Source organism: Gossypium raimondii, chromosome 4 (assembly GCF_025698545.1).
Source record: "Gossypium raimondii isolate GPD5lz chromosome 4, ASM2569854v1, whole genome shotgun sequence".
Classification (NCBI taxonomy): domain Eukaryota; kingdom Viridiplantae; phylum Streptophyta; class Magnoliopsida; order Malvales; family Malvaceae; genus Gossypium; species Gossypium raimondii.
In genome coordinates, this window is record NC_068568.1 from 4,781,235 (window position 1) to 4,795,679 (window position 14,445).

At 34.7% G+C, this 14,445-nt stretch overlaps 1 non-coding gene across 1 annotated transcript; it reads left to right on the top strand.

Moving 5' to 3' along the window:
• The first annotated feature begins 11,791 nt into the window (after positions 1-11,791).
• TRNAE-CUC (transfer RNA glutamic acid (anticodon CUC)) lies at positions 11,792-11,864 on the top strand. The gene has a single exon. It is a non-coding gene; the product is annotated as a tRNA-Glu (tRNA).
• Positions 11,865-14,445: the final 2,581 nt, after the last annotated feature.

The window sequence follows — 14,445 nt, forward strand, 5'->3', positions numbered from 1 at the left end:
GAGTTGCGCCTCCACGTCGCGCGTATTCTCCTCCAACTGTACCTGCATCAACAAGATAGCAAAAATCATGCCAACAAAACAGAATAGATCCTTTTTTGATTTTGTTGAGTTATCTTTTCCATTTCATTTATCTTTTCCATTTCGGCTATTTAAAGCCATGAAAATATGTAAATAGGGGAAGGTAAAAAAAAGACGAAAATAGAGAGAAAATACTGAGATTGCAAAGTTTTTTTGAAGGTGAATCGAATCTATTTTTTATTTTGTCTGTTTTTTTGTTTTTTTCTATTTATTTTTCATTTAAAATAAAAAGAAAAAGAGGAAACTTACCTTTTTCCGCCGAAGGTGCCGAATCATCGGTCTCCGTCGTAGCCGGAGCTCCGGTGCGAGGGCTGACGAACGACGGCGCAAAAGGGGAGGGGTTTTGAAAACCCTAGCAGAGGGTTTCTCTGCTATCCCTTAAAAAGGGAGAAAAATTGAATTTTGGAGGAAATTTTGGTGTTTTATAAGTAAACGAAACGACGTCGCTTGGGGAGGTCTCTGTGGCCTTAAAACGGCGACGTTTCGATCCCCCTGGCCCTTGACCCGTGCGGTGACCCGACCCAGGGGAGAATCCGCGCGCCTTGGGCCTGAATGGTACATTTGCGCGTTTGGTCCCTCAGTTTTTAAAAGTGTGTTTAAATCAATTTCTTTGTTTCTTTTAAATTTGGCCACGCGTTTTATTTCCGTTTCATTTCGATCCCCCATTGAAACGCAACGTTTTTGGGAAAAGGGTTAATATCCCATTTGATCCCCCTCTGTTATGTGCGTGTTCAGTAGGGTTCCTATATTTGTATTTATTCCAAATTTGCTCTTAAATTTAGCTTGAGTTTCAAATTAGTCATTCATTATTTTTGTATTATTATTATTATTATTATTATTATTATTATTATTATTATTAGTAGTAGTAGTAGTATTAGTAGTAGTATTATTATTATATTTTATAGTATTATTACTATACTTATGCATATATATGCTAATAGATATATATTTTAAATGTTTCTTTAATACATATACATATTTTTATATATATTTTGCTGTTATTTCATTTTCTTAGTTTTTATATATATACATTTATATTTTTATAATATTTATACATTTTCATATTTTATAATATATATATATATATATATATATATATATATATATATATAGATATAGATATAGATATACACATATACCATTCAAAATTATTATAAATATATTTTCCGTTTTTGTACATATATATACATATGCATACTTTTATATTATTTATTTATTTTTTTCACGATTTTCAAACACATATACATGCATTTTTATTGGTTTTGATTGATATATTCCATTCCATCTTTCCATATGTATCCTTGTATATGTACGTTAAATATATGCGTATACATATTTTCAAATTTACTTGTATATTGTACTTGTATGTATATTTTGTAAATACATATTCATATATGTTTTAAATTAAAGTTTTTATTTCATATTATACATTAACTTTTAACAAACCTTTTGGGAAATATATTTTGGTTTTGTCGAAACATCAAAATCATTTTTTTCCTCTTGATTCAAATTTTTTTTGAATAAAAACAATATTCGAAGTTTGGGATTTTCGAGGAAATCGAGCCCTAACGTATTGGGTTCTGATTTTCTTTGTTAATCTTAAATGACCGAGAATATTCATTATTCAAGATGCATGAGCATAAAAATCATTTCTGGGAACTTAACTTGTCGTGCCCTAACGTATTGGGTGTGGCATGTTACTTTCTCGAAATGAAGATTTTCGCATAAAATAAAATTGATATTCCACGTTCAGGGATTATGAGGAATTGTACCCCAACGTATTGGGACTCGATTTCTTTACATGACTTGAACAATTGGTTATCCTTTTGCAAATTTCATCATTCAAGCTTATTTTAAAATCTTTTCAAATTTTCGACATCAAGACATTAACAAAAATCAATTTGGTACCAATTTTGGGCGTTATGAGGGTGCTAATCCTTCCTCGTATGTGAATCGACTCCGAACTGCTTTTCTCAAATTTTGCAGACCAAATTTATTTTTAAGGTGGGCCGATCACACCTTAATAAAGGATCGGTGGCGACTCCAATTTTTGTTTTTTTAAAGTCGATAACTAAAATTTTTGTTTTCAAAAAAACGGTTTCGACAGCTTGGCGATTCCACTGGGGACACTAGAGAGTCGAGCCATGAATTGATTATGTTTTGTCTTTTTGTCGAAAATCAAAAGTTTTAAAAAAAAATCATGATTTCCCTTCGCATTCATTGATCTTTTATCATGGAATGTCGGCTACTTTGCATTTACATTTGCATTTTTATATTGCATGGTCCGTTTTACCCCTTTAAGTGGGAGCGAGAAACTAGTCTTTCGTGAGGTTTTCACCTCCGTGCAGGGTAGTGGACCGCTTCCGGGATACATCCGTACCTATGTCTTCGTGAGATTTTCATCTCCGTGCAGCCATAGGGAAATGTATCCCCCTGAACAGAACTCGATCTATATGAGCCTATAATGGGTGAAGATCGAGGAATCTGCTGGTTTGGGTACCCTTACTCTAGAAACTAAACCTCATATAGTGAGCTTTAGGAACTTAACTTAGGTAGAAGTACTCTAAACCTTAGGAGATACCTGATTAGGAGTTTTTATTATTTCTTGCTTATATTGGATTTAATGTTTATACCCGATACTAACTTGTTGCATTTTGTTTTGATTGCATGACATCATGATTACATTGCATTTTCATCATAAAAGAGGTGTTGATTCACGTTCGGTTGTTAATAGAGAGCTTGTCATAAGGAAATGGGTTTCTTGATAAAGTGGAAAATAATACGGTTGCCCGAATATGTTCCGAGAAAACACAACAAGAGGAAGATGATAGTTTAATGGAGGACTACATAACCATTGCTCCGTTGCCCGAAGACTCAAGCTGATGAAGATTATTCGAGAGCCGCTGAATTTTTTTTAAGGGAAGCCAACGAGCATCACGACGATAAAGGAGCAACGAAGCACGGCCCGGATCAAGTAAAATGGAGATAGAAGAGACATCCATTTTGAAGAATTCGCAAGATTTATCTTAGCATCCAGATGAAGAAGGAGAAGATATCCTCGCTTGGAGTATGAGGGCAAAGCCGTATATATATATCTGCTTTATGTAAAGAAATTTGTCTTCTAGAAAAGTTTTCTAAATAGAATTGAATCAGAATCAACGTCTCTTTTTGCATTCATCTCATGCATTTGCATTACATAGCATCATATGCATTAAAATCCATTGAAAGAGCCTAATTAATTAAAATTATTGCTCAGTTAACATGGAAACCAACCAACCAACCCGACACCGATACGGCACTCGAGCAAAGACAAGATATGGATAGAGATTAGAGAAGCTCGAACAGTGCCAGAAAGAGATGCAATACCGACTTCAGCTACAAATGCAGGAGCGGTTAGACAAAATGAAACAAGAGATGTCTGAGAAGATGCGGGAATCTCAAGAGGATATAGTGGCAAAGTTAACCCGACTGATAACTAAGGGAAGTGACAAAGGAAAGGGCCCCATGGCGGATGTCGATGAGGGAAATGATGATGAACTTTTCTATCCTCCAGGTTTCACCCCTCCATATGAGCGAACTCAAGCTGAATACCCGCGCAAATCTACTGTCACTATCATGCCTCAGTAATTTCGAGCTGGTATTTCGAACCTCCAAACTGGGCCGGGTTTTAATCCTGAAAATAATCCTGTTAACTCTGCCATTCCTGACTTTGATGAAGTGGTTGAGAAGGAAAGAATGAAGGAGGAGTTACCAAAACAGTTAGAGGAAATGTGCAAGTGGCTCGAGGAGAAATTTAAGGCGATTGAGGTCACTGAAGGCTATCGTGGGATTGACGCTAAAGAGCTGAGTTTAGTTCCGGATTTGGTACTCCCCATAAGTTTAAGATGCCAGAATTCGAGAAGTACAATGGGGCAAGTTGCCCAGAAGCACATATCACCATGTTTTGCAGGAGAATGGCTGGATATGTTAACAATGACCAGCTACTGATTCATTGTTTCCAGGATAGCCTCACAGGGGCAGCATCTAAGTGGTACAATCAACTGAGTCGTACCACGATTGGTTCATGGAGGGATTTGGCCCAAGCATTCATGAAACAGTATAGTCATGTGACGGATATGGCTCATGATAGAATCACCCTTCAAAACATGGAGAAGAAGCCGAGTGAAAGCTTTAGGCAGTACGCACAGAGATGGAGGGAAGTCGCAGTCCAAGTTCAGCCATCGCTCTTGGAAAAAGAAATAACCATGCTGTTCATTAACACACTGAGGGCACCATTCATTTTACATATGTTGGGGAGTGCCACAAAAAACTTTTCCGACATAATCATGAATGGCGAGATGATCGAAAATGCCATAAGAAATGGAAAGATCGATGCTGGAGAGAGTAACAAGAGATCAATCTCAAGGAGAAGAGAAGATGAGGTGAACAGCATGGGTTACTCTAAATCAGTTACTGTGAGTCAGCCAAGAAAGGTGGCTGCTAACCGACAAGGTTCATCGAGACAGGAAGCTGGTACAGGGCAAAACACTGAGAGGCCCCAATTCACGCCAATTCCGGTGTCATATAGGGAACTGTATCAGAATTTGTTTGATGCACGTGTTGTTTCTCCTTTTCCAGTGAAGCCTCTACAACCTCCATATCCTAAATGGTATGATGCGAACGCACAATGTGAATACCACGCGGGAATTACGGGACACTCGATTGAGAATTGCACTACCTTCAAGAAGCAAGTTGAAAGACTCATCGACATGGGTGTTGTCAAGTTCGGTGACTCATCAAGTGCAGAAAATCCATTACCCAATCATGATTGATAATGGAGGGAATGCAAGGCTTTCTGGTCAGATATTCGCCTAGGAGGTGTTAAAAATAATGGGGCTGTAGAGGAAACCCCTATGTTATTTAGAGTCTGTTAGAGTAATGTTCAGAACACACTTGTTGCTTTTAGCCTAGAAGCAACAAGAACTTCTTTGTGAAATGGGCTCATGTCTGAACATTATTATTTTAATGAAATACATTATCGCAATCATCTTTTTTCATTCTTTTGGATTTTTTCTACCAAACCATTCATTCATTCATTCATATTATTCATACATTCTTTTGTATATTCTTGGATACCTACTATGGGTCCCCAGATATCAATGTCATGAGTGACGCTGCTACAGACTCAAAATTTCCTTTTGAGTGAGACATGTGTTTAGAAGGATCTCATGACTTTGAAAATGACATAGATTGTAGCTTATCTCCAGACTTGAGGAGGGTGATAGAATAAGGGGATAGACAGATCCTACATCACAATGAATTATCAGAAATTGTGAGCTTGGTGAAGATTGGAATTGACATGATCACAAAGACGATGCGGGACCTTATAGAGCTACCCCAAGAATTCAATGATGTCTTCACATGGTCATACTCAGATATGCTCGGGTTAAGCACTAGCTTGTAATCTGAATAACAGCATGATGTCAAATGGGCAGTAGGTTCAACATCGATGCTATGAACGATACAGTAAACTTTCTTTGCTGGGGCAATATCCTCCTCTTTGGCTTATCATAGCTTTACTCATTGAAGTCGAATTGTCATTTCTCTACATTTTATCCTAAGAGGAAGACCCGAAGGTTCGTCCCAAAGAATTTCACAAGAGGGAACTAGTGTTGAAAAGGATCCTTCCTATACAAAAGGATTTTAGAGGAAGATAGAGGCCAAATTAGAAGGGTCCATATGTTGAAAAGAAAGCCTTTTCTGGAGAAGCTTTGATCTTGAGTGAGATGGATGATAAAAATTTACAAAGTCCTGTAAACTCAGATTCAGTCAGGAAATACTCTGCTTAAAAAAGGTGGGACCAAGGTGAAAGCCTACAAAGGGCGCTTTGAGTCAAAAAAAAAAGAGACCAGGGTGAAACCCTACAAAGGGAGCCTTGAGTAAAAAAAAAAAAAGGCTAAGGTGAAAACTCGCAAAGGGCGCCTTAGACCAAAGGGGATTTGAGTTGAAAACCCAAAAAAGGGCAGCTCAAATGTTGACCAAAATGGCTTTTGAAAGTGGCAGAGCAGCTCAAATACTGATCAGAATGGGGGCATGCAGTGGTCTTGCATACCTGAATCAATAAGAAAGGGTAAGCGACATCTTGGGGCATCGACGAAGTATTGCAGATCTCCTAAACACATGTTAAACTCAGAATGGTCTTCAGAAAGTCTGTACAGAGAAGTTCAAGCTGCGATATCTGGGGCACCTAATCCTTATACCATTTTTGTTATTCTTGGAACACTTCGTTCATTGCCAAGATATGCATTCCTAAATCATTTTCTTTGTTATCCATCTTTATTATCTTGGATAATCTACTCATCTCAGAGCCATGCTCTAAATCAATTCTATTCATACCCATTGATATGATCTCTTGCAAGCATGTTGCATTAGAATAATAATTAATAGACTAATAAAACTTTCACAAGGGAAGTTTTGCATATTACTCTAGAAGTTTCTGAATAATATAGGAACCTCAAACAGGACTATTGTTTAGAACGCACTAGGTTGGAAATCTGATAAAGAAGAGTCTAAATTAAGACTATCCCTTTGAATTTTCTTATCAAACAAATGGCAAGATGTCGTGTTGGTGACAAAGCTTCAATGAACAAGCAAGCAATGATCACCGAATAATAAGAGGAAGTTGTTCTTGGAGAAGATTTCTTCATTTGTGCATGAGCATTTGGTACAGCACCCTGGGAATGGTGTAAGAGACCAAGAAGTTTCACATCCTATATCCTCGAATTGTGATAGCAGAGGTTTGAAAAAGGTCAAATCTTTCTACCCTTGAGTTACAACGGGAAAAAGATGGTTCAAATTTTGCGTCCCAGGGGATCAAACTTAGGGGTTTACAGTGGGGGGCAATCTGGTCAAATATTTCTTTGGAGACGCCAGCCGAGCAAAGAGGCGCTATAGCGCATTTGCGATTGAACCTTAATAAACTTGGAGTAATGATAACTCAAGCGTTAAAATATTATTTTCATGACATTCTACATTCATTCAAATGTCATTCATACATGTCTAGCTAGGAGCATTTGATTCATTTGATCATGACATCCTAGGCATAATTAGGTTCATAAAATAAATCATACAGGTCACGTTACACAGAGAACAGGTCGGTGGAATCATAAAGCCTTATCTCCTTGAGTTGCAGTGGAGCAGGTTGAAAAGAAACAGATCTTGTCTTCATGTACTCGCGTGAAGTAGATCAAATATACCAGATCTTGTCTTCCCATACTGGTGGCGAAGTAGATCGAAGAAAATAGATCTTGTCTTCATGTACTGGCGTGAAGTAGATCAAAGATAGCAGATCTTGCCTTCCTATATAGACAGCGAAGTAGATCGAAGATGGCTGATTTTACCTCCTCGTGGTTACAGTGGAGTACATTGAAGCCAGTATTTCTATCTCCCTGGGCAGCAGTGGAATAGATTGTAGATTTCAGATCTTGTCTTCATGTATTGGCGTGAAGTAGATCAAAGAAACAGATCTTGTCTCCCCATACTGGTGGTGGAGTAGGTCGAAGAAAACAGATTGTGTCTTCATGTACTGGCGTGAAGTAGATCAAAGAAACAGATCTTGTCTCCCCATACTGGTGGTGGAGTAGGTCAAAGAAAACAGATCGTGTCTTCATGTACTGGCGTGAAGTAGATCAAAGATAGTAGGTCCTGTCTTCCTATATTGGTAGCGAAGTGGATCGAATATACATATTTTATTTTCCCATACCGGCGGTGAAATAGATTGAAGATTACAGATTTTGCCTCCCTAAGCAGTAGTGGAGCAGATCAAAGATGGCGGATTTTACCTCCCTGAAGTTGCAGTGGAGTATATTGAAGTCAGTAATTCTACCTCCCCGGTCGGCAGTGGAATCGATTGAAAAAGCAGATCTTGTCTTCATGTATTGGCGTGAAGTAGATCGAAGAAAGCAGATCTTGTCTTCCCATACTGGTGGCGAAGTAGATCGAAGATACAAGTCTTATCTCCCTGAATTTGCAAGGGAGCAAACAGAAGTATACCAATCCTATCTCCTTGAAGTTGCAATGGAGTGGATTAAAATCGTAGATCTCATCTCTCTGAAGTTGCAGTAGAGCAGATCGCATCAGATTTATCTTTAAGTTGTAGCAGAACAAATTGAAACTACAAGTCTTATCTCCCTGAAGTTGCAATGGAGCGGATTAAAGATAACAAACTGAGAAGCTACAGCATACGAATCTTATCTCCCTGACATTGCAGTGGAGTAGATTGAAACGCTAATTCCTGTACCTCTGAAGATGCAGTAGGAAGGAATGAAGCTACTTAAAGAAGAAAAGCATTGAAGAAGTTGAAGCTCAGTAAGACCGGGCACAATTGGGCTATTTAGTCTTTGCTCTATTCCCGTTACACGACAATGAGCAAAGAGGGGCAGCTGTACAAGCCCAAATGTGCCTGGCCCATTAAAGAATAAACCCAAATTAAATACAAGCCCAGATAGCCCAATACATTAAATAAAAAAAAAACCTAAGCAAAGCCCTAATTGCATAGCGACCACCAAGAACCTCCAACACAGACGTCTCGGGCCGACCCGCCCACGCGCCACTCCTCCATGAGAGTTGCGCCCCACGTCAGCGTATTCTCCTCCAACGATACTGCATCAACAAGATAGCAAAATCATGCCAACAAAAGCAGAATAGATCCCTTTTTGATTTTGTTGAGTTATCTTTCCATTTCATTTATCTTTTCCATTTCTGCTATTTAAAGCCATGAAAATATGTAAATAGGGGAAGGTAAAAAAAAGACGAAAATAGAGAGAAAATACTGAGATTGCAAAGTTTTTTTGAAGGTGAATCGAATCTATTTTTTATTTTGTCTGTTTTTTTTTTTTTTCTATTTATTTTTCATTTAAAATAAAAAGAAAAAGAGGAAACTTACCTTTTTCCGCCGAAGGTGCCGAATCATCGGTCTCCGTCGTAGCCGGAGCTCCGGTGCGAGGGCTGACGAACGACGGCGCAAAAGGGGAGGGGTTTTGAAAACCCTAGCAGAGGGTTTCTCTGCTATCCCTTAAAAAGGGAGAAAAATTGAATTTTGGAGGAAATTTTGGTGTTTTATAAGTAAACGAAACGACGTCGCTTGGGGAGGTCTCTGTGGCCTTAAAACGGCGACGTTTCGATCCCCCTGGCCCTTGACCCGTGCGGTGACCCGACCCAGGGGAGAATCCGCGCGTCTTGGGCCTGAATGGTACATTTGCGCGTTTGGTCCCTCAGTTTTTAAAAGTGTGTTTAAATCAATTTCTTTGTTTCTTTTAAATTTGGCCACGCGTTTTATTTCCGTTTCATTTCGATCCCCCATAGAAACGCAACGTTTTTGGGAAAAGGGTTAATATCCCATTTGATCCCCCTCTGTTATGTGCGTGTTCAGTAGGGTTCCTATATTTGTATTTATTCCAAATTTGCCCTTAAATTTAGCTTGAGTTTCAAATTAGTCATTCTGTTATTTTTGTATTATTATTATTATTATTATTAGTAGTAGTAGTAGTAGTAGTAGTAGTAGTATTATTATTATATTATATAGTATTATTACTATACTTATGCATATATATGCTAATAGATATATATTTTAAATGTTTCTTTAATACATATACATATTTTTATATATATTTTGCTGTTATTTCATTTTCTTAGTTTTTATATATATACATTTATATTTTTATAATATTTATACATTTTCATATTTTATAATATATATATATATATATATATATAGATATAGATATACACATATACCATTCAAAATTATTATAAATATATTTTCCATTTTTGTACATATATATACATATGCATACTTTTATATTATTTATTTATTTTTTTCACGATTTTCAAACACATATACATGCATTTTATTGGTTTTTGATTGATATATTCCATTCCATCTTTCCATATGTATCCTTGTATATATCGTTAAATATATGCGTATACATATTTTCAAATTTACTTGTATATTGTTCTTGTATGTATATTTTGTAAATACATATTCATATATGTTTTAAATTAAAGTTTTTATTTCATATTATACATTAACTTTTAACAAACCTTTTGGGAAATATATTTTGGTTTTGTCGAAACATCAAAATCATTTTTTTCCTCTTGATTCAATTTTTTTTTTGAATAAAAACAATATTCGAAGTTTGGGATTTTCGAGGAAATCGAGCCCTAACGTATTGGGTTCCGATTTTCTTTGTTAATCTTAAATGACCGAGATTATTCTTTATTCAAGATGCATGAGCATAAAAATCATTTCTGGGAACTTAACTTGTCGTGCCCTAACGTATTGGGTGTGACATGTTACTTTCTCGAAATGAAGATTTTCGCATAAAATAAAAATGATATTCCACGTTCGGGGATTATGAGGAATTGTAACCTAACGTATTGGGACTCGATTTCTTTACATGACTTAAACAATTGGTTATCCTTTTGCAAATTTCATCATTCAAGCTTATTTTAAAATCTTTTCAAATTTTCGACATCAAGACATTAACAAAAATCAACTTGGTACCAATTTTGGGCGTTATGAGGGTGCTAATCCTTCCTCGTATGCGAATCGACTCCGAACACGCTTTCTCAAATTTCATGAGACCAAATTTATTTTTAAGGTGGGCGATCACACCTTAATAAAGGATCGATGGCGACTCAATTTTTGTTTTTTTAAAGTCGATAACTAAAATTTTTGTTTTCAAAAAAACGGTTTCGACAATGATAATTTATTAATAATTTATATAATTTATATTTTAATAATTTATTTAACATTACAATTTTATTTTAATAAATAATTTTAACAGTAATAGTTTTACATAATATTCTTAATATATGATTGCAAAATATTTATATAAATAATAAACATATATTACAATTTATAAATATTTAATAAAGTATAAAATAAGAATATTTTAATTATATAGATATGAGTATTTGTTTAAATTATACTTAGCTTCATTTATCTCTTCTAATTTTAATGTGTCACTATCCACTCTCATATATGTAATATATGCAATTTAAATTAAGTTTTAATTATGCATTATTTATTATTAATTTTATATATGATATTAATTATTACAAAATATTATATTATTATAAAATAAATTTTGATTGTCAAAAGAAAATGATGCTGTAATATTTTGTAAAAAATATATATTTATGTTGTGTTTGTTTAACTAAAACAAGTTTTAGAAAATGATTTCAGGAGAACTTGTCAAACAACAAAAATATTTTACATAAAATCATTCAAACACTAAAAATATAAGTTTTTTTAAAAAATAATCTATTTCATAGAAATCATATTCCGAAAGTCATTTTTAATTAGTGAGTTATGGAAAAACACCAAACCTCTTTTAATAGTTTGCAAAAATCAAGTCAAAATGCAATGTTACTCTTGCATCCAAGTAGGCCAAATAACAATTCACAAATCGCATTGCTAAATGAGATATCAAATCTTATGTTGTATAGTTTAAAATGAAAAATTTAAAGAAAAATGAATATTGTAAAAATGGATGTTGCAAAAATCTTGATTTTGAAGTTTGCGAAACTTATGAAAAAGCTTAATGAAATGTTTTAAAATATAAATTAAATATACATCATTTAAGATCTATGTCGAAAATATTTGTTCGAAAAAGAGGTGAAAATATAATGGCTAGTTTCACAATGTTTAATATGTAGAAAAATTTCAAAATCCGTTGTAGTCTAGGTGGTTAGGATACTCGGCTCTCACCCGAGAGACCCGGGTTCAAGTCCCGGCAACGGAAGTCCCCTTATTGGACTGTTTTTGACTTTTGAGCCCTTTGGGCTTTATCTGCTCTGTTTTACGAACCATTTTTCATTTAAAAGAAAGGGTAAATATACATTTTGGTACCTGAACTTGGTTTCAAATTTCAAAATGGTGTTTAAGGTTTTTTTTGATCCAATCAGGTACTGGAGTTTGGCTTTTTGATTTAAACTGGTACTTGAACTTGGTTTCATAGTTCAATTTGGTTCAAACAACTTTTATGATCCAACCATGATAGTAGTAATTGCTTTTTTATTTTATTATAAGCATTTGTAATTATGCCCAATTAGATCTAATTTGAAAAAAAAAAAGAGATTATTTAATGCATTAATAATGGTTTAAATTATTTTCATTAGTTTCAATTCTAAATAATTATAAATTTTAATAGATTAAATATTAAATAAAAAGAAAAATAATAACACTTAATTATTAAAAATCTAGATAATTGTAAAAAGAAAAAAGCCCATTACCATAATGAATCAATAATATTTCTCAAAACTTACAAATTGGAATTGAAATAAGAAAATGGGTAGGATAATATTAAATTTAAACATTATCATGTGATACAATTTTAAAAATAAATAAAAATATAATTAAATATAAATCAATCCTTTCATTTGCAACAATCAAACACCATTCAAGGCTCAACTCCTTTGCAGCAATGCACTATTCTTCCACTTCCAAGCTACTTAGTGAACTCATCTTCATTCATGAAAAATTGAGGAAACTTCATGGAATGCAAATCCAAATTGGGATAGTCAACTCTGCAACTGCTTCCAAATGGTGGACAAGGACAATTCAACGTACACCGGAAGCTCGAACCGATACGACAGAACATCATCATCCTACAACAACAATTGCCAATCTGCTTGGAGCGCAAACATCACCGACTCTACCCCTTAGCACCCAGTTTAGCCTCTCGAGCAGCAAACCGCCGATACACTCAAAGCTGGTCCATACAACCTTGTTTGTTTCTCTATAATAGTTAGTTTATTGTACTTAAAAAAAAAGTCAATTTAAATTATAAAAAACAAAACCAAATACAAGAAATAAATTTATTACATGTAATGTTTTAAATTTAGATTAAATCACATAAAAATAATTAGATATAAATCTATACTATTATTTAAGTGGGTGAATGGTTTGTGTTACGAGTCAACCCGGCACCAGTTCAATAAAAAAAAACTACTAAAATAACTTTACATATTTTAAATAAGTTATGTTAAATACGTGTGTGATACAATTTCTATATTGATAATGTCATTGATTGAGTTGATGTCAAAAGTTAACTCGATACCAACGCAATAAAAATTATACTAATTTTTTTATTTTAATTTTGTATATATTACATATGTGCTCTTATTATTATTAAGTTCAAACCTTACATATGTAATAGAATGTTTAGTACTTATATGATGTGATTGATGAATTGATGTCGAGTTAACTTGTAGCATCAACTTGATCAATGAAATTACTTAAAAGCTCATTTTTAACAAATGATTGAATATTAATATAATGATATTTTCACCTTTTTACTTGTACAAAATGTAATGGGCCAATTTAGCTCGGGCCCAAACCCAAACAGAAATAATAAAAATAAAAATAAAAAATTTTCAAACCCAATTACAAAGCCCAAATTTCATCCAGCCCAAACCAAAAAACCTAGAGGCTCAGTGGCACAAACTATTTCGAAATGCTAGAAACCTTAGGGTTTCAAATTACAAGGTGATCAGATCGCACCTCATAAAAAAGATTGGTGGTGACTCCCATTTTCGTTTTTTAATAAAAAGTTGATTTCAAAAAAGAGGTTTCAACAGCTTGGCGACTCCACTGGGGACAAATAAGAGAGTCAAGCCGTGAGTTGATTACTTTTGGTCTTTTTGTCAAAAATTGATAATTTGGTTTAAATTTACAATCCCTTCGTTGCATTTCATCATTTATGTTTTGATATCTCGAGTTGTGTAGCGATCTAATATATTTTGTTTTATTGATTCGAAAATTTCTTTTTGCGTGTTTTCTGCATATTGCATTGCATAACTGTTCAATTTTGCCCTTCTTAAGTGGGAGTGAGAAACTATTCCTTTGTGATGTCTTCACCTCCGTATAGGATAGTGGATTGCTTTCGAGATACATCTGTACCTATGTCTACGTGAGATTTTCATCTCTGTATAGCCATAAAGAAATGTATTCCCCTAAACTGAATTCAATCCGTTTGAGCCTATACTGGGTAAGGATCGAGGGATCTACCAGTTCATGTACCCTTACTTTAGAATCGAACCGCATATAATGAGCCCTAAGAGCCTGCCCTAGATAGAACCACACCAAACCCTTAATGGTCACCCGAATAGGTGCTCTATTTATTATTTCTTGCTTGCTTTGAATTCTAGATTTGTATGAAATGTACTGACTTGTTTCGTTTTGTTTTGGTTGTGATTTTATTGCATTTTCATCATGGAAAATGTGTTGATTCACGTTTAGTTGCTAAATAGAGAGCTTGTCCTAGAAAAGAGATTTCTTGATAAAGTGGAAGACAATGCAGCTGTCCGGATATGGTCCGAGAA